We start from the raw sequence: 26,496 nt of genomic DNA on the forward strand, positions 1-26,496 counted from the left end.
TGTTATAAGTGTTTTATTGTAATGATAAACAGGAGTATAGTTGCCAGAGGTTTCCTTCAACAAGTATGTAGGCATTATAAGGAATACAAATGTTAAGTATTTGCACTCAAGTTTATAACTTATTGGAGTCAGACTCATAAAAGTAATGTGTAGGGATTCAGAGAATGGAGGAATCTCATTCAGTGGCTTGTGGGGGTGTTGCTGATGAAGATCATTTAATAAAGGAGGTAGAAGTTGAACGGATCTTGAGTAATAGGAAAAGTCGTACAGAAGCGTTATCTGGAAGGGATAAGAGCAGAGAGGCACTGGGATTCTGTCTGGCCCTCACCTTTGTTTTCAGAATCATTATTTCCTGCCCACTCCAGACAAAACAATGTTCTCAGGATCACAGACATGTGTCCAGCATATATAAGCAAACTTTCAGGGTTCAGCTTCTACCTCTTCCAATAAAACTTCACCCAAGTGGGATTTATCATGCACTCCTCTGTATTAGTCCAGCTCTTGCTAAAACCTGTTGCCTTTATTGTAGTGCAGTAGTGAACTTCTTTGCTCAATGGTGAACTTTTTTGGAGACAGGAATCTGGTTTGGCTTTATAACTCTCAGTGTTTTGCTGTTAAGTAATTGGGAAATTTTATTCAGTTGAACTTGCTCCAGGGACCTTGATATCACTCACCAAAGAGAAAGACATGTTAGTATCATCTTAATGTCTCTACAGGTTTTAAATTTGGGATCTGCTATTTTCCTTACATTATCTCTGTGAAGTAGCTATTTTGTCATTGAAAACTTACATATAAAGAAACTCAGAATGTATTTGGCTAAAATTAAACAACAGATAAGTGTTGAAGCTAGGTAGAGCTCTTTTAACTTGAAATGGCAACCCACTCCAGTATTCTTGCTTAGAGAATTTCATGGACAGAAGAGTCTGGAGGGTTGCAGTCCGTGACATTACGGAGTAGGACTGAGCGAGTAACACACTTACTCTGTGTACTGTACCTGCACACCCTGGCATGAAATGGGGGGTGGGGCGTAAAATGTATTAATTCTCAGAGCTCTGGTTTTCTCATTTATAAATGGGACCTCATGGGATTGTTATAATTTTTTTGCTGGGGGGCTGTGCCACTTGTGGGATCCTAGTTCCCTGACCAGGGATCACACCTGAATCCCTTGCATTGGAAGCTCAGAGTTCTAACCATTCATCAGCAGAGAGAATTCTCTGTTATAAGAATTAAATGGAAAAACATATGAAATCTCTAGCTCAATGACTAGCACTTAGTGGTCTCTTCTCATCAAACTTCAGATTCATATACATACAAAAAGATAAATAAGAAGGAACCAGTTTTGGAGTGCAAAGAAGATGGATCCTGCAGAGAGGAAGGCCCCCTCTGTAAACTTTTATAGGTTCCAGCCTCTGAGTCATATCATGAGAAATTTTATTAGGCAATATCCTAGGTGGCTCAGTGGTAAAGAATGTGCCTGCCAATGCAGGAGATGCCAGTCCATCGCTGGGTGGGGGAAGATCCCCTGGAGAAGGAAATGGCCACCCACTCCAGTATTCTTGCCTGGGAAATCTCATGGACAGAGAGCCTGGTGGGGCTCACGGGGTCACAGGATAGTCCGACACGACTTAGCAAATAAATGACATCTTGTAAAGACTTAAGATTTTGCATCTTCCCTCAGGTCCACCCTATCATATTCTTTTCCTGCCTTAGCATGTGTCACCTGCAAGGACTATAGTCGTGTGATTTGTCCAGCTTTGAGGTTAGAGGTTGGTTGAATAATCTCCAAGGCTGGGACCTTAAAAAAATTAGGACCTGGGCTTCCCAGACGGTTCAGCAGGTAAAGAATCCACCTGCTATGCAGGAGACACAGGAGACGCCGGTTCAATCCCTCCGTGGGGAAGATCCTTTAGAGGAGGAAATGGCAACCGATTCCAGGATTCTTGCCTGAAAAATCCCATGGACAGAGGAGCCTGGTGGGCTACAGTCCAAAGTGTTGCAAAGAGTCGGACACGACTAAAAAAATTAACCAAACCATAAATCCTTTCCTATTGGGACTTTAAATAACTACATGGAGGAACCTGTATTAAAAGCAAAAGGGGGAGGAGGCTCATGGATGGTAGTTGATTCCAAACCCATGTAAAACTAAATAAGTGATTTCTAAAATCTTTTTCCGGGCGGCGCGCGGAGCCGGGGGGTACTCTTGAGATTTCTTTTGGGCTCCTAACTCCAGAAATTAGCTGCATTTTAAAAGAAAAGGATTCCAGCTTTGGTGGGGTGGTGGCAAAGGTGAATAGACGGGGAATGGTGGGGGAGACCCAGAGGATTCGATTCCTCTGTCTGCCTACTCGCTGGTGGTCAGAAGCCCAGGCTAAATCGCCAAGGGTCCGCGGCGGCCGGGACCGGGCCAGGTCAGTACACAGGCCGGAGGGTGCATGTCCAAGGCCGGGGTTTCCGACCCCTGGGGGCTGGCTTTCGGGCCCTCTTCACGTTTGGGGGCCTCCGCGGGGAGGTCCATAGCCCAGGAACCAGAACTAAGCAGGGCGGTAGTGCCCGCGACCCCGGCCTCCGCAAGCAAATAGAAGTCCTCCCGCCGCTCTCCCGTGGGGCCCCGGCAGGGAGCTGGACTTAGCGACCCCCGCTCGGGCCCCCCCGCAGGCCCGCGGTGACTTCAACCCTCCCCCAACGCTAGAGGGGCCCCGCCCCCTCCTCGCGGGCTAACGAGTGTCCTCGCGCGCTCGCCCCTTCCCACAGCGTGAGTGTGAGTGAGCTGTCCTCCCACCTAGGTCCCCTCACCATTGTTTCCCGTCTCCACCACCAGCCCCTGAATGTAGCTCTTCTCCCATTGGTGTTTACTACCTCCCGCCCCGGTTTAACCAGTGCCCTGGGGCCCCTAGAACGAAAGGAAGGGGCACCCCCAAACCCTTTCCTCCGCGCCTCCTACCCACGGTCTCCTGTGCGTTTGTTCCCTACCCCCGCCCGGGTCACGACTCCATTCAGGGCTCTGTCCCTCTCTCCCCTCCCCCCTTCCTTGGCTCCCTTTCTCCCTCGGCCCCCTCCCCTCAGCGGGTCCTCCTCTTTCTCTCCCCCTCTCTCCTCCCCCTCCCCATCCCTTCCCCCCCACAATGCAGTTCGCGGCGCGGCGGACATGGCGGTGGAGCCCTGAGCTCGTCGTGTCCTGGCCTCCAGCGGCGGCGGCGGTGACGGCGGCAGCGGGAGGCGGAGGGGGAGCGGGAGCCACTGAGATGAGGAGGCGCCGCGCGCGCCTGTAGCTCGCGGGCTTCGCAGGTACGGAGGTTCCGGCCGCGGCATAGCACCCGGCGCCCGAGGGGGTGTGCTCGAGGCAGGCCGGGCGGCCCCCTCTTCGCCCTCAGGTGCCGCGCCTCGCAGGTGTCGCGGTCCCGGCCCGAGCGCGTATCAGCCGCCCTCTTGGGGCCTGACACTTCTTTCTTTGCTGGATTGGGCATCGGGTGTCCCAGGGGAAGGCGGAGATGAGGGAGGTAGGGGCGGCGGCCTGGGCTTCCTGAGCAGGGCACCGGGGCGCTTTGGGACCGAACTCCACGGTGAGGTTGGAGCTCTCGGCCCCGAGCCGAAACCTGTAGACCCAGGCGGAGGATTCTGAGTTAACGGGATAGGAGTGAATATTCTCTGGGGTCCAGTAGGATTCCCTGTCCTGTGTGCCTTTTCTTTCACCCTGGCTTTGATACAGACTACGTATATAACTTATAGACACACACGCATATAATACATAATAAATATTTATTCCGGGATCGCCCTTGTCGGGAGGAGAGAAGGCAGAGGTGTCTGTGAGGATTTCGTTTCTTGCTCGCCCGCCTTCTCTCTCCCCCGCCCCCCAGTCGAATGGTGGTAATGAACGCTTTTGACGTGGGAAACTGTGAGATTCGTATTTGTAAACAGACAGCACTCGCCGAGTGTGTTGTACGCCTCCGCGAGAGGTTTCAGGTCCTTTTGGTATCCGGGTTGCAAAAGAATGAGATATTTAGACCTGAAAGAAAGACCTCATCGGGATTTCAAGTCGTATGTGGATGCGATGAATTACTGTTATTTTAACAACATTGATTAAATTCTTTTTAGATGATCAACTTTTTAATCAAATGAATGTTGTACCTTGCGCGAGATCTTAGTTTCGGCGTACCGTGTTTCTTCGTTTTGATTATTTTTAATACAAAAGTAATTCCTTACACATTTGACGTTCTGCTCCCTTTGTGATCTTAGTGTCCAGAAATGCAATTCGAATTTTGTATTGTTGGTATGCATTTAGTAATTAGCTGGAATGGATCAGGTTACCTTTTGTTTCCGAAGATCAGCGCCCCCCCCCCCCCCCAAAGTCTTGTAGTTCCGAAATGTGTAACTCTGGGTGAAACAGAACATACCCTGTTTCTGTTTTAAAGTGATGAGAACTGTTAGTTATTAAAATTGGGTAATCTCACCTGGATATAATAATTTAGAGAGAATGATATATCAGGGTGGTGAATTGTGGGATAGTTTTTTTTTAAATTTTTTTTTTTTTTTGGTTACTATCAGCATGTTCTGTGTGTGAGTAAAACGTACGCTGAAATTTTCTTTAGGCTCAGAACCCTTGTATATATGTCTGCTTGGAAATTGTTGCACTACACTGCATCCTAGTATTGATTAGTCACAACTTGTAAAATTATGAAATATTGATTCATTTAGAAAACTGCTTAAGACAATGAATTTACTAGTATCTAGTGTACTATGATCCTTTTATAAACAAATTTTAGAGTGCATCTTAAAAACTGTATACTTTGGGGCAGATAAGAATTTTAAGTTGTTTTAGGCTTTAAAAAGATCACATTTAATGAAAAAATAAAGCTTCCTTGAAATAATACAGAAAAGGAAGTGAAAAGTTATTAACATTTAATGTTTTAAGTCTAGCAAAATCTAAATACAAAGAAGAAATTAAAATGTGTTCATTTCCCTAGGTTGTAGCAGATAAACTAACAAGATGTTATCATGCACAAAAGTTTAGTTCAGTATTATAAATCACTTCTAACATTAGATTTAATTTTAATCAATATAACTGGAACAGAACAGTGTCTACATTATAATTTTAGACCTTTTTAAATAAAATTTTATATATGTAATTATAAATGTCTGATTAATAAAAAGCTGTTTAAAGATAATTTTTTTTAGTTTTGAGTACTCAGAGTCATTTTAGTAAGAGTAATTGGAGAACTTTTTGACCTCAAAGTTAACCTTGACATGCATAATAAACAGGATTAATTATGTTGTATTCTTTATATAATGTCAAATCAGGATCTTTGGGTAGGAAAGGTTATGAATTTTATTTCTGCAGCAAGTTTCTGGTGTCAGAAAAGCTATAAATAAGACTTACCTATGAATGCTGATGTCAATAAATTTTATCCTTTTTTTTTTTTAAAAAAAGGCCATTTTGATAAAACAAATTCAGTGAGATGTATTACTTCCTAATGTAAACTGCAAATGGTTGAATTAAGTTGTTACTGCAGATAGAAATATGTTCTAAAAAAGAACAATTCTAGAAAGACTAACAGGCAAGGGGAAGGGATACTGTAGTAAAGCAGGATATGTAGACTTTTTCCTCGTCTTAATATTCGAGGAATTAAGATTGCTTTTGCTGAACTAAGTAAATTAGAATTTTTTTACACTAAACTAAGTTTATACCTGTTTTATTTCAGGCATTGTGCTAGACATGTCCATGTATTTTTTTTATTTGTTCAGTGTAACGCCCCTATGAAACCTGTTTTATAAATGAGGAATCTCTGACTCAGATGTTGGCTAATTTGCTTAAGATCATAGAGTTAGAAAGATTGAAAGCAGCTCTGCGTAGTTTTATTATAACATAGGCCATGTTGCTTCTCAGATGTATCAAGTGTTTTCCCAGTTTTATAGGAGGAACTGCCTCAGGTTGCTCATTGATTCATCATTTAATCATCAAACATTTGGGTTTGTACTTTATGCTAGACATTGCTACATTTTAGAGGTATAAACTTATTGAATATAGTCTCTTGCTTCAGGGAATTCAATCATATAATCAGTTCAGTCGCTCAGTCATGTCTGATTCTTTGCCGACCCCATGGACTGCAGCATGCCAGGCTTTCCTGTCGATCACAGCTCCTGGAGCTTGCTCAAACTCATGTCCATCGAGTTGGTGATGCCATTCAACCATCTCATCCTCTGTCGTCCCCTTCTCCTGTCTTCACTCTTTCCCTGCATCAAGGTCTTTTCTGATGAGCCAGTTCTTTCCATCTGGTGGCCAAAGTATTGGAGTTTCAGCATCAGTCCTTCCAGTGAGCATTCAGGACTGATTTCCTTTAGGATTGACTGGTTTGATCTCCTTGCTGTACAAGAGTCTTCTCCAACACCACAGTTCAAAAGCATCACTTCTTCGGCACTCAACTTTCTTTATAGTCCAGCTCTCACATCCATACATGACTACTGGAAAAACAGCTTTAACTTAACTATATGGATCTTTGTCGGCAAAATAATGTCTCTGCTTTTTAATATGCTGTCTAGGTTGGTCATAGCTTTTCTTTCAAGGAGCAAGCGTCTTTTACTTTCATGGCTGCAGTCTCCATCTGCAGTGATTTGGAGCTCCCCAAAACAAAGTCTGTCACTGTTTCCACTGTTTCCCCACCTATTTGCCATGAAGTGATGGGACCAGGTGCCACGATCTTTGTTTTTTGGATGTTGAATTTTAAGCCAGCCTTTTCACTCTCCTCTTTGACTTTCATCAAGAGGCTCTTTAGCTCCTCTTAGCTTTCTGCCATAAGGGTGGTATCGTCTGCATATCTGAATTTATTGATATTTCTCCCGGCAATCTTGATTCCAGCTTGTGCTTCAAACAGCCTGGCACTTTGCTCGATGTACTCTCCATATGAAGTAAATAAGCAGGGTGACAATACTACAGCCTTGACATACGCCTTTCCTAATTTTGAACCAGTCTAGTGTTCCATAACCAGTTCTAACTGTTACTTCTTGACCTGCATACAGATTTCTCAAGAGGCAGACACACAATAGTCTGGTAGTTTTAAATGGATATTTGATTTACAGTGATAATAAGTAACTTACTGCATAGTTATTATTTGTTAATTTGTTTCCAAAGATCTTAGTCCTCAGTCCTCACAACAGCTTATAAATTATCAGCATTTATAGGTGAGGAAAGTAGCTGCAGAAAGACTAAATAGCTTGGATAAGATCTCAGAGCTAGTTTGCTGCTGAGCCAGGAATTGAACTGTGGGTGTCTAAGTCTAGAGTTAGAGCTCTTAACCACTATGCTGTGTTGCACGTCAAGCTTAGGTTGTCAAAATTTAGTATGCAGAGAGTGTTAAATTCAAAATAGTCACATAGGTTGTCAAAAACTATCTTGTAAGAACACAGAGTATGAATTAAACATGACAATGAAATTTAATTGCATTTTGTTAGTCTTAGCTGTACATTGTAGTTTAAATAATTTAATTATCATTAAAATTGATTGGTCATTAACTATTTAAGCTCAGTCTTGTGCTGAGTGTTAGGTTTAGGTCAGTGATATTCAAACTATGTGTGGGGAATCTTTTTGGGGTTTCTGAGTCATAATTGTTTTCATAGAATGTTAAGATATTTCCCTTTTCCCTTTTCATTTTCTCACCTGGAATGTAGAATGATAGATACGTATGAAAACATTATTGCTTTGATGGCTATTGGAATGTGTAATCGTGTTTGTTTGTTTTTTTTGCTTTTGCTTTGAGATACAATTTTCAGTACTGTAAAACTCACCTTTTTAAAGCATGTAGTTCAGGGACTTCCCTAGTGGTCTAGCGGTTAAGATTTCATGCTTCCAATGCAGGGAACACGGGTTTGATTCCTGGTTGGGGAACTAAGATCCCGCATTCCACGAGGTGTGGCCAAAAAATAAAAAGGCATGCAGTTTTCAGTGTATGTTCATAAGCTTCTGTAACCATCACCATTATTTAATTCCAGAATATTTTCATCTTCCTCCAAGAAACCCTGTGCCCTTTAGCAGTCACCCTGCATTCCCCCCCACCCCCACCCCCTCAAGCTTTTGACAACCACTGAACTGCTTTTCTGTCTTTGGATTTGCCTACTTTGGATGTTTCATATAAGCAGAGTCATATAACATGTGGCTTTTTGTACCCGGTTTCTTTCACTGAAGCATAATGTTTTCAAGGTTCATCCATAATATATCGTGTATTAGCACTTCATTCCTTTTTATGGTTGAATAATACTACATTGTATGGAATGTATTCTATGGAGATACCACATTTTGTTTATCCATTCATTATTTGATAGACATTTGGATTTTTCCCACTTTTTGGCTGTTACAAATACTATTGCTTTGAACATTCATGTATAAGTTTTTGTGTGGATATATGTTTTCATTTCTCTTGGATGTATACCCAGGAGTGGAATTGCTGAGGGTTTTGATACATTTATGTTTAACTTTATGGAGGACCTGCCGAACTATATTCCTGAGAGGCTTCACTATTTTATATTTTCACTAGTAATATATGAGGGTTCTAATTTCTACCCATCCTCACCAACACTTGTTATTGTCCATCTTTTAAATTATAGCTATCTAACTGGTGAAGTGGTATCTCATTGTGGTTTTGATTTGCAGTTCCTTAATGACTAATGATGTTGAGCATCTCCTCATATGTCTTGTTGGCTTTTTATATTAAAATATGGGAGAAATGTCTATTTAAATTCTTTGCTCTTTTAAAAAATTGGATTATTTGTCTGTTATGAGTTCTTTATATATTCTGGATATTAGATCCTTGTTAGATAAATGATATGCAAAAATGTTCTCCCCTTTTGTGAATTGTCTATTCATTTTCAAATGTAAGAATTGTGGAAAAATATGCATAAAAGTTACCATTTTAATCATTATTAAGTGTATATTCAGTGATACTAGGTACATTCACAGTGTTGCACAAATCATCACCACCATCCATGTTCAGAACTTTTTCCTTTTTCCTGTTCTGTGCCCACTAAGCAATAACTCCTCATTCTCTCCTCCCTTCAACCCCTAGCAGCCATCATTCTACTTTCTGTTTCTATGACTTTTGACTACTGTATGTAATTGCTGCTAAGTCACTTCAGTCATGTCCGACTCTGTGCGACCCCATAGACGGCAGCCCACCAGGCTCCCCCGTCCCTGGGATTCTCCAGGCAAGAACACTGGAGTGGGTTGCCATTTCCTTCTCCAATGCATGAAAGTGAAAAGTGAAAGTGAAGTCGCTCAGTCGTGTCGGACCCTCAGCAACCCTATGGACTGCAGCCTTCCAGGCTCCTCTGTCCATGGGATTTTCCAGGCAAGAGTACTGCAGTGGGGTGCCATTGCCTTCTCTACTGTATGTAATTAGAATCATATAATATCTGTCCTTTTGTGACTTGTTTGCTTCATTTAGCACAGTGTCTTCAAGGTTCTTCTATGCTGTAGTATGTGTTGGAATTTCCTTCCTTTTTAAGGCTGAATAATGTTCTGTTGTATTTATGTATATACCATATTTTGTTTTTCCAGTCATCTGTTGATAGACACTTTGGTTGCTTCTAACTTTGGCTTTTGTGAATAATGCTTCTGTGAATATGGGCATAAAAATATCTGTTTGGGTCCCTGCTTTCTGTTCTTTGGAAATATACCTAGAAGTGGAATTGCTGGATCATGTGGTAAATCTTTGTTTAATTTTTTGAGGAATTGCCATTTTGTTCATTTTCTGGAGTGTGTTTTTTCAAGCACCCAAGTTTTAGGTTTTGATAAAGTTATATTTATTTTTTCTTGTGCTTCTGGAGTCATATCTAAGATAAGCCAAGATTATAAAAATTTACACCTATGTTTTCTTCTGACAGTTTTGTAGTTTTAGCTTCTACATTTAGTTCTTTGACCCATTTTTAGATAATTTTATATGTGCTGTGAGGTAGAGGTCCAACTTCATTCTTTTTCATGCGGCTGTCCAGTTGTCCCAGCATCACTTATCGGCAAGATTGTTATTTCCCTTGTTGAATGGTATTGGCATCATTGTTGAAATCAATTGACCATAAATGTCTCTGTTTATTTTTGGATTCTCAATTGATTCTGGAGTCTCCATTGATTTGTATGTCTGTGCTTATGGCAGTACCACCCACCCAGTCTTGATTACTGTAACTTTGTAGAAAGTTTGAAGTTGGAAAATTGAAGTTGAAGTTGTGAGTTCTCCAACTTTACTTTTCTTTTTCAATATTGTTTTGGCTGTTCTTAGTCCTTTGCATTTCCATGTGAATTTTAGGATCTGTTTGTCAGTTTTTGAAGAAAACCTTGTATTTCTTTGTTAAATTTATTCCTGAATATTTTATTCTTTTTGAAGCAATTGTAAATGGAATTTTGGACTCTACATTGCTAGTATATAGAAATACAATTGATTTTTGTATGTTGATCTTGGATAGCACCCTTGCTAGGCTAATTTATAGCTCTAATTACTTTTTTGTAGATTCCTTAGGACTTTATATATGAGATCATGTCATCTACAAATACAGATCGCTTTACTACTTCCTTTCCATTCTGGATGCCTTTTAATTTCTTTTTCTTGCCTAATTGCCCTGGCTAGTACAGTATTGAATAGAAGTGAAGACAGTAGGGAATTTCCTGGCGGTCCAGTAGATAGGACTTTGTGCTTTCACTGTGGAGTCCAGGTTTAACCCCTGATTGGGGAATTAAGATCCCACAAGCTGCACAGCCTAAATAAATAAATAACATTAAAACAAAGTGAAGACAACAGACATCTTTGTCTTGTTTCTGTTCTTAGGGGAGAAAACATTTAGTCATTCACCGTTAAGTGTGATGTCACATGTGGTTTTTCTGTCAGATTGATGAGAGTTTCTTTACATTCCTAATTTGTTGAGGTTTTTTTTATTATGAAAGGACATCAGATTTTATCAGATCCTTTTTTTGTGTCAGTTGAAACAACTGTGTGGTTTTTGTCCTTTATTAATATGGTGCATTTCATTGATTGGTTTTCATATTGAACCAAACTTGTATTCCTGGGTTAGAATACATTTTATCCTAGTATATAACCTTTCATTGCTGGATTTGGTTTGCTAGAATTTGATTTTGCATCTATTTTCATAAGAGACATTGGTGTATAGTTGTCTTGAAATTTCTGGATTTGGTACTAAGGTAATACTGGCCTTATAGAATAAGTTAATAGTGTATTCTTGTATTTTAAAAATTTCTCAATTTTAGTATCTAATGATATAAAACCAAAATATATGTCTCTTCTTTCTTCTCATAAACCAATCCCATTTGTGTCATTTTACTCAAGTCATATACTCAGGGTGTCTCAGTAAATAAAGTGAAACACTACCAGACTGTGTTAACTTTACAGATTTGAAAAGATAAATGAATGGGCATATTAGACATATATATGTTAGGTAATGCTGTATCTTCAAAACAAATCTTTTTTTAAACTGAAAAATTTGTAAGAGCTGCAGTACTTTTATAGCCACTTATGGTATTGTTATGAGTGTCTTGTATTCTGTCATACAGGTAAAAAATGGCTAGTTTGTGTTTGCAAATTTTATTTACGCTTTCTGTGATAGTACCAGTTTTAAACCAGTGATTCTCGCTGTATGACAGGTACTCTTCCTTAGGAAGGTATTTCATAATTGCTTTGGAAGGTCTTTTAAACCACTCACAGCTAGCCTTTCCCATCTCCCATTCTTGTGTTCCTCTTCACTTCTATTGGACATGTATTCTATTTCTTGGATGTGTTAGAAAAAAAACTGGGAACCATTATTCTAAATCCTCTAAGGAGGGGTGTAGCTTGTTTTTCTCACACCTGCTTCCTTAAAGCCGGAAAACCAGACCCATGTTTTTCTAATTAGTGTCTGTTTATTCTTCTATCTTCCTCTACAGCTTCTCTTCTTTTAAGATTGGTACCCTACTGGCTGTTTCTTACCTGACTTTGTCATTTCAATCTAGGAACTTCTGTGCCACTCCCCTGTATTCACTGATAACTTTGGTATAATTCTTCATATCATATTAGGCAGTTGGAAGTGTAACATTGAAGGTTACTTAACATCTTAAGTTTATTTTTCCTTAATTTCTGTATTCCAGTGGTATTCAACTTTCTTTGACACGGCTACTAATATGGTTCAGAAATGGTTCTACTTCTAACCAAAATCTCCTTAATATCTGTATACTTCTTTCTCACTTCTTTAGGTTTCTCATCTATCCCTAATCTTTTTGTATAACCTCTTTTGAGTTTTATCCCTCCCACTTACCAGTATCATCACCGTTGTGTTCAATTCAGTTGCTCAGTCGTGTCTGACTTTTTGCGACCACATGGACTGTGCAGCATGCCAGGCTTCCCTGTCCATCACCAACTCCCGGAGCTTAACTCAAACTCATGTCCATCGAGTCGGTGATGCCATCCAATACCCTATTGAAATATTCATTATGTTAATTCCCTGCTGCTGCTGCTGCTAAGTTGCTTCAGTCGTGTCCAACTCTGTGCGACCCCATAGACGGCAGCCCACCAGGCTCCCCCATCCCTGGGATTCTCCAGGCAAGAACACTGGAGTGGGTTGCCATTTCCTTCTCCATGTTAATCCCCTACCCAGAATGAATTTAAATATCTGCATTGTATAAACTAGTAGACAGGTGTTTTATATAATGTAGTTAGACCTTTAACCCAGCCTGGCAATATTTCAGTCAGGTTTCTTTCCTGTTTCTCACTTTTGGTATTGTTTTTCTCTGATCTTAAGTCCTCTACTGCCCTCTGCCTTTCTCTGTTAGTGCTGGCCTTCTGCTTCATAGAACAGTGTTATAAAACTTATTTTTCCCACAGTTCTTTCAGATGCTAATAGGTTGTCCTGGCAATGTTTTTTGGTCAAATAAATCTGGAAGATGTTGCAAATTTGATCTTTCTCTTAGATATTTACAGTGCTTATTACCATACCAAAGCGTCTTCTGGGAAGAAGTCCATTTACCTTCAACACAGCTTTTCCCTCTCCACAATCCCACCAAAATTGCTTGTAATAAGATCCTAAATAACCTCCTAATACTTTTTAATAATAATTGGTAATTACTTTTACTTACTTTCGTAGCATCTCTTTTTCCTCTTATCTCTGTCTTCCTGTTCTGCAGAAGTTAAGCTGAAGCAGAAATTGTGCCACTCTTCTGCTCATAATCTATGGCTTCTTTTTGCTAAAGTCTAAACTTGACTCGGTATGTAAATGTGTATAATGATTTACATTCCCAGTTCATCTCCTGTAATCATTATACATGCCATTTTGCATCCTAAAAAACTTGTTAAAATTTTATAAATGTATTTAGTATATACAGATCCTATTCCTTCTTACTCCCTTTCTCAAGTGAAAAATTCTTTCACAGCTCAATTACCTCTATGATGAACACTTTCACTTAGGCTCTTTCCTCAGAGTTTCCCTAACATATGTCATGTAATATTGTCATTATTTGTTTATATGATTGTCTCCTCTTTTATACATGAGACTATTCTATTATTTATCTTTGTATTCCCAGCTTTAAACTGAACACCTTCTGTGTTAATGTTGACTATCTTTGTTAAAACACATTCCATGTTTATATTTGTTTATCTGAACAAGTGCAGGCCCAGCTACATAATTGCAGGATATATTGAGAAATAAAAATACAAAGTCCCTAGTTCAGAAGGCAGGAAAAAGTGCTGTTAAAGGTACTAAAACATAAAGTTTTTTTCTTTCTTCTTTGATCTTTATCTTAGCTTGTCATGTTTATTTACTTTTTAATGTCATTCTAAATAAAGAACAATTGAAATTGTTGAATTATTAATATTAAGCATGAATTTTACTGTTCATCTTTATACTGTGCAATGCCAGTTTTAAATGCAAATATATGATTATTTAACTCTTATGTGAAATTGATGCTATTTCATAGCTTATACATGTATATTTCATTCTTACCAGAACAGGGAAAACACTGTGTAAAACTTACTCAGCTGTTTTTATTTAGTTTCTTGCACATTCTACCAACAGTCTCTACCTTTGATTTGGCAGAACTGAAAGGTGAAGGACCTGTGGCTTCTTTCTCTGTCTTTCCCTTTCCTTCTGTTGTCACTTTTGTCATAAGTGGTTAGTTAATACAGGGAAGTAACATGAGTAAGAAAAGATGTGATAGACTTTTTGGTAATTCATGTTTCTTAGAATCAATTGCCTTTGCTCTGGGAAGAAAGTTATATTTTAATAGAAAATGTGACTTCTTGGGCTGTTACTACCCTTGCTTACCTAGTTGTAGACAACATGCTTACTTTATATCCCTTTGAGTTTTGCTAAACTCCTACACATCATGGATCTACTGAATGTTCACAGGGCGTCATCAAATCTGTAAGAATAAAGTAGAAAGCAATGGCAGATAGACATTTTGCATGTATCTCTTCTGCTCTTCTGCCTGTTACTTTGTCCCATTAGACTTCACTACAAAACACCAATTCAAAGATAAAGTTATTAAGAATATCAAGTTGATGACAGGGGAGCTTTAAATCAAGCATAGTGTCTTTCTGAGTATGGAGCCCTGTATAACTACACAGATCACATGACCATGAAATTAGCCTGGAACAAAAGGATTGGAGGAAAACAGTAACATACGTGGAGACAAAGAGATTGGCTTATTTCACCTTGTACTAATGTGATAAGCCCTGTTGCTACTACTTTATTTTGAGGTATTCTGAGGGTTGTGTTCCTTATTGCCTTGAAATTAGGTGTAGCCATGTGGCATTTTTTTTTTTTTTTGGAAAATGAAATGTGAACGAAGGCTATTCCTTCTCCCTCTGTTTTGCTAATATGGGAGGTAAGATAAAATTAAAGCAGCTTGGCATGCTGAACCAGTGCATGAAGGACAGCTGCCTTAGAGAGTTACCTTAATTCCAAAAGGATTTTGCATGAGTTAAATCAGTTTATGTTATGATAAGCATTAGTTGTAGGAGTTCTTATCACAGCATAACCTGGCCCATTCCAAATGGTATGGATGTAAAATTTCAAAATGAGTGTGATGTTAGAAGCACAAGCATTGGAGGGCCAGCACAGTTATATATATCACAGTTTTTGGACCTATGGGACAAGCTAAGTCTCCTCAGCAAACCACACTTAAAAAGTGTTAGCTACATTATTATATACGAATACCCAGGAGCTGCTTGAAACTGGAGGAATGAGGAACTTTCTGGAGTATCTAGCATCACAGAACTCTTCCTATAGAGCTCATTCTTAATTTTTTGTTTATAAGGAACAAGAGGAAAAGCTGGCTTGGATAATTAGGGAATCCAGATGATCTCCATATCTCAGGGGAAAACACTCAAAAAACAATTGACGACCTCAGGCTATTTTAATCAACAAATTGCTGGTGAAAAGACGCATGACCTCAGCTTCTTTGACCAGTGGCCAAAAAAGCTTACCTAGATGAACATAGAAGGAAAAGACTTGAGTAATCTAGAAAACCTAGCTAATGGGGATTTAGATGAAGATTTAGGTAATTTAGTTTAGAAATCCCATTTATTTACAAAACTGAATTTTTTTTTAAATTTTATTTTATTTTTAAACTTTACATAATTGTATTAGTTTTGCCAAATATCAAAATGAATCCGCCACAGGTATACATGTGTTCCCCATCCTGAACCCTCCTCCCTCCTCCCTCCCCATACCATCCCTCCGGGTTGTCCCAGTGCACCAGCCCCAAGCATCCAGTATCGTGCATCGAACCTGGACTGGCAACTCGTTTCTTACATGATATTTTACATGTTTCAATGTCATTCTCCCAAATCTTCCCACCCTCTCCCTCTCCCACAGAGTCCATAAGACTGTTCTATACATCAGTGTCTCTTTTGCTGTCTCGTACACCGGGTTATTGTTACCATCTTTCTAAATTCCATATATATGCGTTAGTATACTGTATTGATGTTTTTCTTTCTGGCTTACTTCACTCTGTATAATAGGCTCCAGTTTCATCCACCTCATTAGAACTGATTCAGATGTATTCTTTTTAATGGCTGAGTAATACTCCATTGTGTATATGTACCACAGCTTTCTTATCCATTCATCTGCTGATGGACATCTAGGTTGCTTCCATGTCCTGGCTATTATAAACAGTGCTGCGATGAACATTGGGGTACACGTGTCTCTTTCCCTTCTGGTTTCCTCAGTGTGTATGCCCAGCAGTGGGATTGCTGGATCATAAGGCAGTTCTATTTCCAGTTTTTTAAGGAATCTCCACACTGTTCTCCATAGTGGCTGTACTAGTTTGCATTCCCACCAACAGTGTAAGAGGGTTCCCTTTTCTCCACACCCTCTCCAGCATTTATTATTTGTAGACTTTTGGATCGCAGCCATTCTGACTGGTGTGAAATGGTACCTCATAGTGGTTTTGATTTGCATTTCTCTGATAATGAGTGATGTTGAGCATCTTTTCATGTGTTTGTTAGCCATCTGTATGTCTTCTTTGGAGAAATGTCTATTTAGTTCTTTGGCCCATTTTTTGATTGGGTCATTTATTTTTCTGGAGTTGAGCTGTAGGAGTTGCTTGTATATTTTTGAGATTAGTTGTTTGTCAGTTGCTTCATTTGCTATTATTTTCTCCCATTCTGAAGGCTGTCTTTTTACCTTGCTAATAGTTTCCTTTGATGTGCAGAAGCTTTTAAGGTTAATTAGGTCCCATTTGTTTATTTTTGCTTTTATTTCCGATATTCTGGGAGGTGGGTCATAGAGGATCCTGCTGTGATGTATGTCAGAGAGTGTTTTGCCTATAAGGGGGTGTGGTTCTACATGCCTTTGATCATAAAATCTCTGTCAGTTGATTTACCTATATAAAAAGTTATGCTTTTTTAACCTTTAGCTATTTTAGAGTTGATAAATGTTTAAAAATCGAGCTTTGTGATACTTTATATAAGCTTAATACACATTGTTTTGACTTTTTGAGTTAAATTTTTTTTTATTGTGGTAAAGGATCAAAGTGAAAGTGGCTCAATTGTGTTCGAATCTTTGTGACCCCATGGACTATACAGTCCATGGAATTCTCCAGGCCAGAATACTGGAGTGGGTAGCCTTTCCCTTCTCCAGGGGATCTTCCCAACCCAGGGATCAAGCCCAGGTCTCCTGCACTGCAGGCGGATTCTTAACCAACTGAGCCACAAGGGAAGCCCAAGAATACCGTAGTGAGTAGCCTATCCCTTCTCCAGGGGATCTTCCCGACCCAGGAATCGAAACAGGGTCTTCTGCATTGCAGGTGGGTTCTTTACCAACTGAGCTATCAGGGAAGCCATAACGGTAAAGGATACATAACATTAAGTTTACTGTTTAACCTTTTTAAATGTACAACTCAATGACATTAGTACATTCATGATGTTGTGTAACCATCACCACTGTTTATTTCCAGAGTTTTTTTTTAATCATCCCAAACAGAGACTCTACCCGTTAAACAATGACTCCCTGTTTCCCACACCTCCAGCCACTGATAACTTCTGTTCTGCTTTCTGTTCCTATGAATTTACTAATTCTCAGTCTTATACAATTGGAATCATGCAATGTCTGTCCTTTTGTAAGTGACTTATTTAGCATGATGTCCTCGAGGTTCATCCATGTTGTAGCATGTGTCAGAATTTCTTTCCTTTAAATGGCTGAGAAATATTCCATTGTATGTATATATCACATTTTGTTTATCCATTCTTCTGGTAATAGATGCTTGGTTGCTTTTACCTTTTGGCTGTTGTGAATAATATTGCAGTGAACATGATGTTCAAATATCTGAGTCCCTACTTTCAGTTCTTTTGAATATATGCCTATGAATAGAATTGCTGGATCATATGGCAATTCCATGTTTAAGATTTTGAGGAACTTCCAACTGTTTTCTGCATCAGCTGCATCATTTTAGTTCCACCAGCAGTTGCATGAGAATTCCCACTTGTTTTGTTTTTGCTTTTGTTGCGTTTGCTTCATATCAAATCCAAAAAATCACTGCCAAGGTAGATGTCAAGGATGAAAGTTTAAATTTTGATGAAGTCCAATTTATCTATTTTTTTCTTTTGTCTGTGCTTTTGATGTCATATTTAGAAAATGTTGCCAAACTATGAAGATTTATAGTTTTTATGTGGTTATATGTATGTGTATGTTTGTGTAACTTAGTGTATAAGGTATAGTTTTAGTATAGGGATTAAATTTAGATCTTTGTTCTTTTGTTTTTGTTTTTATCCTTCCGTTGTTTACTTCTGAAAACACAAGTATGTACTCTTTCTTACAAGAAATTAGTTTATTATGGATGCCTGTGTATATTATTTTTTTTTTCACTTAACAGTGTATTTTCAGTATCGCTGCATAGCAGAATAGAGATTTCCTTATTTTGTTTCATATCTGTATGGTTATATATTTTGTTTTATGATAGTTTTTCTGTAATTTTTCAAGTGATTCGAATGGTCATTTGTGTTCTTTCCCTGTCTGATCTTTTTACATTTAGTGTCTTGTCTGATTTGACCCATTTTGAGATAATTTTTGTAACTGGCAGAAGGTCAGGATCCAGCTTCATTCCTTTGAACAGGTGTATTCAGTTTTCCATCACCATTTGTCCTTGCTGCTAAGTTGCTTTAGTCGTGTCTGACTCTGTGTGACCCCATAGATGGCAGCCCACCAGGCTCCCCTGTCCCTGGATTCTCCAGGCAAGAACACTGGAGTGGGTTGCCATTTCCTTCTCCAGTGCATGAAAGTGAAAAGTGAAAGTGAAGTCACTCATTCGTGTGCGACTCTTCGCAACCCCATAGACTGCAGCCTACCAGGGTCCTCCATCTATGGGATTTTCCAGGCAAGAGTACTGGAGTGGGGTGCCATCACCTTCTCCGCCATTTGTCCTTACCCCTATTCAATACTATTAGCGTTGTCAAGTTGAATGACCATGTGTGTGATGGTTTATCTATTGGCTCTGTTCCATTGTACGTCTTTCTTATGCAATTACTGGACTGTTTTGGTTATTATAGCTTTGTGTAGTAAGTTTTGAAGTAATAAAGTGTTAACTCTTCCAACTTTTCTTTTTTTAGATTGTTTTGCCTATTTAGAGTCCTTTGAAATTCCATATGACTTTTAGGATGGGTTTTTCTATTTCTGCAAAAAATGCCATTGTGGTTTTGATAATGACTGCATTGAATCTTTAGATCACTTTGGGTAGTATTGGCATCTTAATAGTACAGTTAACAACGTAGGTCATTGGCATTGACTTAAGTGAAGGAAACAAATGGGGGAGTGCACAGTGGGCTGAAGTTTATATTTGCCAGTCTCCAGCTTTTGGCAGCTCTGGGGACTCGTGACCTTAATTTTCTGACCCCATGGACTGTAGCCCGCCAGGCTTCTCTGTTCATGGAATTTTCCAGGCAAGAATAATGGAATAGGTATCCATTCCCTTCTCCAGGAGATCTTCCAAACTCAGGGATCAAACCGAGGTTTCTTGCATTGCAGGCTGATTCTTTACCGTCTGAACCACCAGGGAAGCTCAATAACAAAGGGAAAGAAAGAAAAAAAGTGAAGTCGCTCAGTCGTGTCTGACTCTTTGCGACCCCGTGGACTGTAGCCTACCAGGCTCCTCAGTCCATGGAGTTTTCCAGGCAAGGGTACTGGAGGGGGTTGCCATTTCCTTCTCGAGGGGATCTTCCCAACCCAGGGATTGAACCCGGGTCTCCCCCATTGCAGGCAGACACTTTACTAGCCACCAAAGGGTGGAGTATGTAATTCTTCTGAAGTGAATGATAAACATTGTAAAATGTGTGTTTTCCAATCTTCTGCTCCCTTGGGCTGTAGGACACGTGAACTTAGACTTTTCTTTCTTTCTGACTCCTTAGTTACCGTAGGTAGTGATCAGAGTTTGAAAAGAGAAGAGCAAGAAAGAGATAGGCAGGGAAGGTAGACCGCAAGGAATCTATGAACCTGGGATGTCGCTGCATGTAAGTGTTTAATTTCTTTCAGTAATGTTTTGTAGTTTTCAGTATACTAACTTTTTTTTGCCTCCTTGGTTAAATTTATTCTTAGGTATTTATTCTTTTTGATACTATTGTAAGTGGAATTGTTTTTTAAATTTCCTTTATGAATTGTTCATTGCTACTGTATAGCATTCTTTGTGTGTTTATTCTGTATCTTGCAACTTACTGAATTTGTTTATTAGCTTTGATTTTGTGTGTATTTTTAGGATTATCTTATGATTTAAGATCATATCATCTGCAAACAGAGATGATTTTACTTCTTTCCCAGTTTGGATTTCTTTTATTTCTTTTACTTGCCTAAGTGCTCTGGCTGGAACTTCTAGTACCTTATTAAATAGAAGTGACAAAGCAGATGTTTTTTCTGGATCTTAGGGGGAAATTTTTAAAATCTTTCATGGGGTATGATGTTAGTTGTGTGTTTTTTGTTTTGCTTTAGGTTTTTTTGTTGTTGCTAGCTGGCCTTTACCATGTTGAAGAAGTTCCTTTCTATTACTAGTTCATCATGAAAAGGTGCTGGATTTTGTCAAATGCTTCCTTCTGCATCAGTTGAGATGATCATGTAATTTTTCTTTTCCTTCAATCTATTAATGTGGCTTATCACATTGATTGATATTTCATACATTCAATCACCCTTACATTCTGAAGATAAATCTTACTTGATTTTACTTGGTCATGGTGTATAATCCTTTTAATATGCTGCTTAATTTGGTTTGCTGGTATTTCATTGATGATTTTTTGCATGTGTGTTCATAGAATCAGAGTAACACTGTCCTCATAGAATCAATTAGGAAGTGTTCCCTCCTTTGCGGTTTTTCAGAAGTATGAGAAGGATTGATGTTACTTCTTTACATATTGAATAGACTTCAGTGGTATAGCCTTCTGATTCTGAGTTTTTTTGTTGAGGGATTTTTGATTATGTATTCAGTCTACTTGTTATAGGTGTATTCTGGTTTTATATTTGTTCTTGACCCAGTTTTGGTAATTTATGTGTTGGTAGGAATTTGTCATCCCATCTACCTTATCCAGTTTGTTGATGTACAGTTGTTCGTAGAATTATTTTATAGTCCTTATTTTTTAAAATTATATTAAATATCCTTTTGTTTTCATTTGAAAATTTATGGTAAAATAATACATTGTTTTTAAAAAACACATTGTTTTCATTTGTCTTGAAGTATTTTCTAATTGTCCTTGTGATTTCTTTTCACTCATTGGTTGGTTGAGCCCTTTGTTTAACTTCACATATTTGTGAATTTTCCAGTTTTTTCCTGTTACTGATTTGATTTCTAATTTCAGTCTGTTGTGATAAGAAAAGATAATTTGTATAATTTCAGTCTTTACATTTATTGAGACTTGTTTTGTGGTCTAACAAAATAGTCTATCCTTGAGTATGTTCCTTGTGTACTTGAGAGGACTGTGTATTCTGCTGATGTTGTGTTGAGTCATCTGGATCTATCTGTTAGGTCTCATTGTACAGTGTTACTTAAGTCCTCTGTTTCCTTAGGTTTTTTGTCTGGTTGCTTTAACCATAGGTATCGTCCCTGTAGCTCAGACAGTAAAGAATCTGTCTGCAATGCAGGAGACCCAGGTTCGATCCCTGGGTTGGGAAGATCCTCTGGAGAAGGTGATGGCCATCCACTCCAATATTCTTGCCTGGAGAATCCCATGGACAGAGAGCCTGGCGGGCCACAGTCCATGGAGTCACAAAGAGTCGGACACGATTAAGTGACTAACACTACCACTACTGCTCTAACCATTATTGAAAGATAGATATTAAAGTCTCCAATTAATGTATTTACTTATTTAATTGAAGTGTAGTTGATTTACAATGTTGTTACTTTTTGCTATACAACAGAGTGACTCAGTTATATATATGTGTATATCTATCTATACACACACACACACATTCTTTATAATATTCTTTTCCATTGTGTTTTATCCCAGGATACTGAATATAATTCCCTGTACTATACAGTAAAACCTTGTTTTCAGTCTACTCCATATGTAATAGTTTGCATCTATTAACCCCAAACTTCCAGTCCAAACCCCCTCCACAGTCCCTTCTCCCTTGGCAACCACAAGTCTGTTCTCTATGTCTTTGTGTCTGCTTCTGCGTCATAGTTAGGTTCATTTGTGTTATATTTTAGATTGTACACACACACACACACACACACACATATAAGTGATATCATACAATATTTGTCTTTTTCTGATTTCCTTCATGTAGGATGATAATCTCTAGTTGCAGCCATGCTGCTGTAAATGGCATTATGTATTTTGTTCTTTCTTATGACTGAGTAGTATTCCATTATATATATGTACTGCTGCTGCTGCTGCTGCTGCTAAGTCGCTTCAGTTGTGTCTGACTCTGTGACCCCATAGACGGCAGCCCACCAGGCTTCCCTGTCCCTGGGATTCTCCAGGCAAGAACACTGGAGTGGGGTGCCATTTCCTTCTCCAATGCAGGAAAGTGAAAGGTGAAAGTGAAGTCGCTCAGTCGTGTCCAACTCTTAACGACCCCACGGACTGTAGCCTACCCAGCTCCTCCATCCATGGGATTTTCCAGGCAAGAGTACTGGAGTGGGGTGCCATGTTTTAAAAAAATTTTTAATTGGAGTACAGTTAATTTACAATGTTGTATCAATGTCAGGTGTACAGCAAAGTGAATCAGTTTTACATATACATATATCCACTCTTTTTTTAAGATTCTTCTCCCATATAAGTTGTTACAGAGTATTGAGTAGAGTTCCTTGTGCTATACAGCAGGTTCTTATTAGCTCTCTATTTGTATATGTATATATATATACATATATATATATCTCATATATATATATGACATATACATATACTATGTGTATGTCAGTCCCAATCTCCCAATTTATCCCTCTTCTCCCTCCCCCCATCCTCAGGTAATCATAAGTTTTTTTCTATACTTGTAATTCTGCTTCTGTTTTTTAAATGTTCATTTGTACCCTCCCTTTTTGTTTAGATTTCAGATATAAGTGATATCATGTAATGTTTGTTTTTCTGTGTCTGACTTACTTCACACAGTATGACAATCTCTGGGCTGCGAATGGCATCAGTTCAGTTCAGTCACTCAGTTGTATCTGACTCTTTGTGACCCCATGGACTGCAGCACGCCAGGCCTCCCTGTCCATCACCAACTCCTGGAGTCTACTTAAGCACATGTCCATTGAGTCAGTGATGCCATCCAACCATCTCATCCTCTGTTGTCCCCTTCTCCTCCCTCCTTCAATCTTTCCCAACATCAGGATCTTTTCAGATGAGTCAGTTCTTCACATCAGGTGGCCAAAGTATTGGAGTTTCAGCTTCAGCATCAGTCCTTCCAATGAATATTCAGCACTGATATCCTTTAGGATGGACTGGTTGGACCTCCTTGCAGTCCAAGGGACTCTCAAGAGTCTTCTCCAACACCACAGTTCAAAAGCATCAATTCTTCGGTGCTCAGCTTTCTTTATAGTCCAACTCTTACATCCATTCATGACTACTGGAAAAACCATAGCTTTGCCAAGACGGACCTTTGTTGGCAAAGTAATGTCTCTGCTTTTGAATATGCTGTCTAGGTTGGTCATAACTTTTCTTCCAAGGAGCAGGTATCTTTTAATTTCATGGCTGTAGTCCCCGTCTGCAGTGACTTTTGGAGCCAAAGGAAATAAAATCTGTCACTGTTTCCACTGTTTCCCCATCTGTTTGCCATGAAGTGATGGGACAAGACCCCATGATCTTAGTTTTCTGAATGTTGAGTTTTAAGCCAACTTTTTCACTCTCCTCTTTCATCAAGAGGCTCTTTAGCTCTTCACTTTCTGCCATAAGGGTGGTGTCATCTGCATATCTGAGGTTATTGATATTTCTCCTGGCAATCTTGATTCTAGCTTGTGATTCATCCAGCATGGTATTTCTCATGATGTACTCTGCATACAAGTTAAATAAGCAGGGTGACAATATACAGCCTTGACATACTCCTTTTCCAATTTAGAACCAGTCTGTTGTTCCATGTCCAGTTCTAACTGTTGCAAATGGCATAATGCTGTTCTTTTTAATGGCAGATTAATATTAATATTCCCTTGCATATGTGTACCACTCTTCATCCATTTATCTGTTGATGGTCATTTAGGTTGTTTCCATGCCTTGACTATGATGAAGAGTGCTGCTGTGAAGTTACAAATGCATATATCTTTTGAATTATAGCTTTGTCTAGATATATGCCCTGGAGTGGAATTGCTGGATCTTATTGGTAGCTCTTTTACAATTTTAAATAGCACAACTGGAATTCTGTCACCTCTGCTAGCTTTGTTCATAGTAATGCTTTCTAAGGCCCACCTGACTTCCCACTCCAGGATGTCCATCTCTAGGTGAGTGACCACACCACCATGGTTACCTGGGTCGTTAAGACCTTTTTTGTATAGTTATTCTGTGTATTCTTGCCACCTCTTCTTAACCTCTTCTGCTTTTGTTAGGTCCTTCCTGTTTCTGTCCTTTTTATGGTGCCCATCCTTGCATGAAATGTTCTCTTGATATCTCCAGTTTTCTTGAAGAGATCGCTGGTCTTTCCCATTCTATTGTTTTCCTCTATGTCTTTGCATTGTTCACTTAAGATGGCCTTCTTATCTCTTCTTGCTATTCTCTGGAACTCTGTGTTCAGTTGAGTACGCTCAAACTGCCATACAGTTCAGCTCATTTCACATGCTAGCAAGGCTATGCTCAAAATCCTTCAAGCTAAGCTTCAGCAGTACAGGAACTGAGAACTTTTAGATGTTCAAGCTGGATTTATTTAGAGAAGGTAGAGGAACCAGAGATCAAATTGCCAACATTCGTTGAATCATGGAGAAAGCAAGGGAATTCCAGAAGAACATCTGCTTTGTTGTGTGAATCACAACAAACTGTGGAAAATTATTAAAGAGATAGGAGTACCAGACTACCTTACTTGTCTCCTGAGAAATCTATGTTTAGGTCAAGAAGCAACAGTTAGAACTGGACATGGAACAACATACTGGTTCAAAATTGGGAAAGGACTATGACAAGGCTGTATATTGTCACCCTGCTTATTTAACTTATATGCAGAGTACATCATGTGAAATACCATGCTGGATGAATCACAAGCTGGAATCACAATTGCTGGGAGAAATAACAACCTCACATATGCAGATGATGCCACTTTAATGGCAGAAAGTGAAGAGGAACTAAAGAGCCTCTTGGTGAGGGTGAAAGAGAGTGAAAAAGCTAGCTTGAAATTCAGCATAAAAAAGCCAAGATCATGGCATCTGGTCCCATCACTTCATGGCAAATAGAAGGGAAAAAAGTGAAAGCAGAGACAGATTTTATTTTTTTGGATGCCAAAATCTCTGCTGCTGCTGCTGCTGCTGCTGCTAAGTCGCTTCAGTCGTGTCTGACTCTGTGCGACCCCATAGACAGCAGCCCACCAGGCTCCCCCGTCCCTGGGATTCTCCAGGCAAGAATACTGGAGTGGGTTGCCATTTCCTTCCCCAGTGCGTAAAAGTGAAAAGTGAAAGTGAAGTCGCTCAGTCGTGTCCAACTCTTAGCGACCCCATGGACTGCAGCCCACCAGGGTCCTCCATCTATGGGATTTTCCAGGCAAGAGTACTGGAGTGGGGTGCCATTGCCTTCTCCAAAAATCACTGTAGCAGGCATGAAATTAAAGATGTTTGCTCCTTGGAAGGAAAGCTATGACAAACCTAGACAATTAACTGAAATGCAGAGACATCACTTTGCTGACAAAGGTCCTTATAGTTAAAGCTGTGGTTTTCTAGTAGTCATGTATGGATGTGAGAGTTGGACTATAGAGAAGGCTGAATGCCAAAGAATTGATGCTTTTGAATTGTAATACTGGAGAAGATTCTTAAGAGTCCCTTGGACAGCAAGGAGATCAAACCAGTCAATCCTAAAGGAAATCAACCCTGAATATTAACTGGACAGATTGATGCTGCAGTACCAATACTTTGGCCACCTGATGGGAAGAGCTGGCTCATTGGAAAAGACTCTGATGCCGGGAAAGATTGAAGAGAAAAGGAGAAGGGGGCAGCAGAGGATGAGAAGGCTAGATAGCATCACTGATTCAATGGACATGAGTTTGAACAAACTTTGGGAGATGGTGGAGGACAGAGGAGCCTGGTGTGCTGCAGTCCATTTGGTTGGACACAGCTTAGTAACTGATCAACAACAACAACAAATGGTAGCTCTATTTTTGGTTTTCTGAGGGGTTTCCATAGTGGTTGCACCAGCTTGTATTCCCATCAACAGTGTAGGAGGGTTCCTTTTTGTCTTCACCCTCTCCAGCATTTGTTATTTGTAGACTTTTTGATGATGGCCATTCTGACTGGTGTGAGGTGGTACCTCATTATAGTTTTGATTTACATTTCTCTGATAATTAGCAATGTTGAGCATCTTTACATGTGCTTTTTGGCCATCTGTATGTCTTGTTTGGAGAAATGTCTATTTTGGATCTTCTGTTCATTTTTCGACTGGG

At 39.4% G+C, this 26,496-nt stretch overlaps 1 protein-coding gene across 9 annotated transcripts in view; it reads left to right on the plus strand.

Annotated features, from left to right (window-relative positions):
- Positions 1-3,145: 3,145 nt before the first annotated feature.
- Positions 3,146-26,496, plus strand: part of TUT4 (terminal uridylyl transferase 4) — a 129,216-nt gene continuing 105,865 nt past the window's right edge. For all 9 annotated transcript variants that reach the window (XM_019957473.2, XM_019957469.2, XM_019957474.2 and 6 more), the window contains exon 1: positions 3,146-3,285. The gene's annotated coding sequence lies outside the window, so the exon portion shown is untranslated. The remainder of the gene's footprint in view (positions 3,286-26,496) is intronic.

The sequence above is a fragment of the Bos indicus genome, chromosome 3 (assembly GCF_029378745.1).
Source record: "Bos indicus isolate NIAB-ARS_2022 breed Sahiwal x Tharparkar chromosome 3, NIAB-ARS_B.indTharparkar_mat_pri_1.0, whole genome shotgun sequence".
Taxonomy (NCBI): Eukaryota; Metazoa; Chordata; class Mammalia; order Artiodactyla; family Bovidae; genus Bos; species Bos indicus.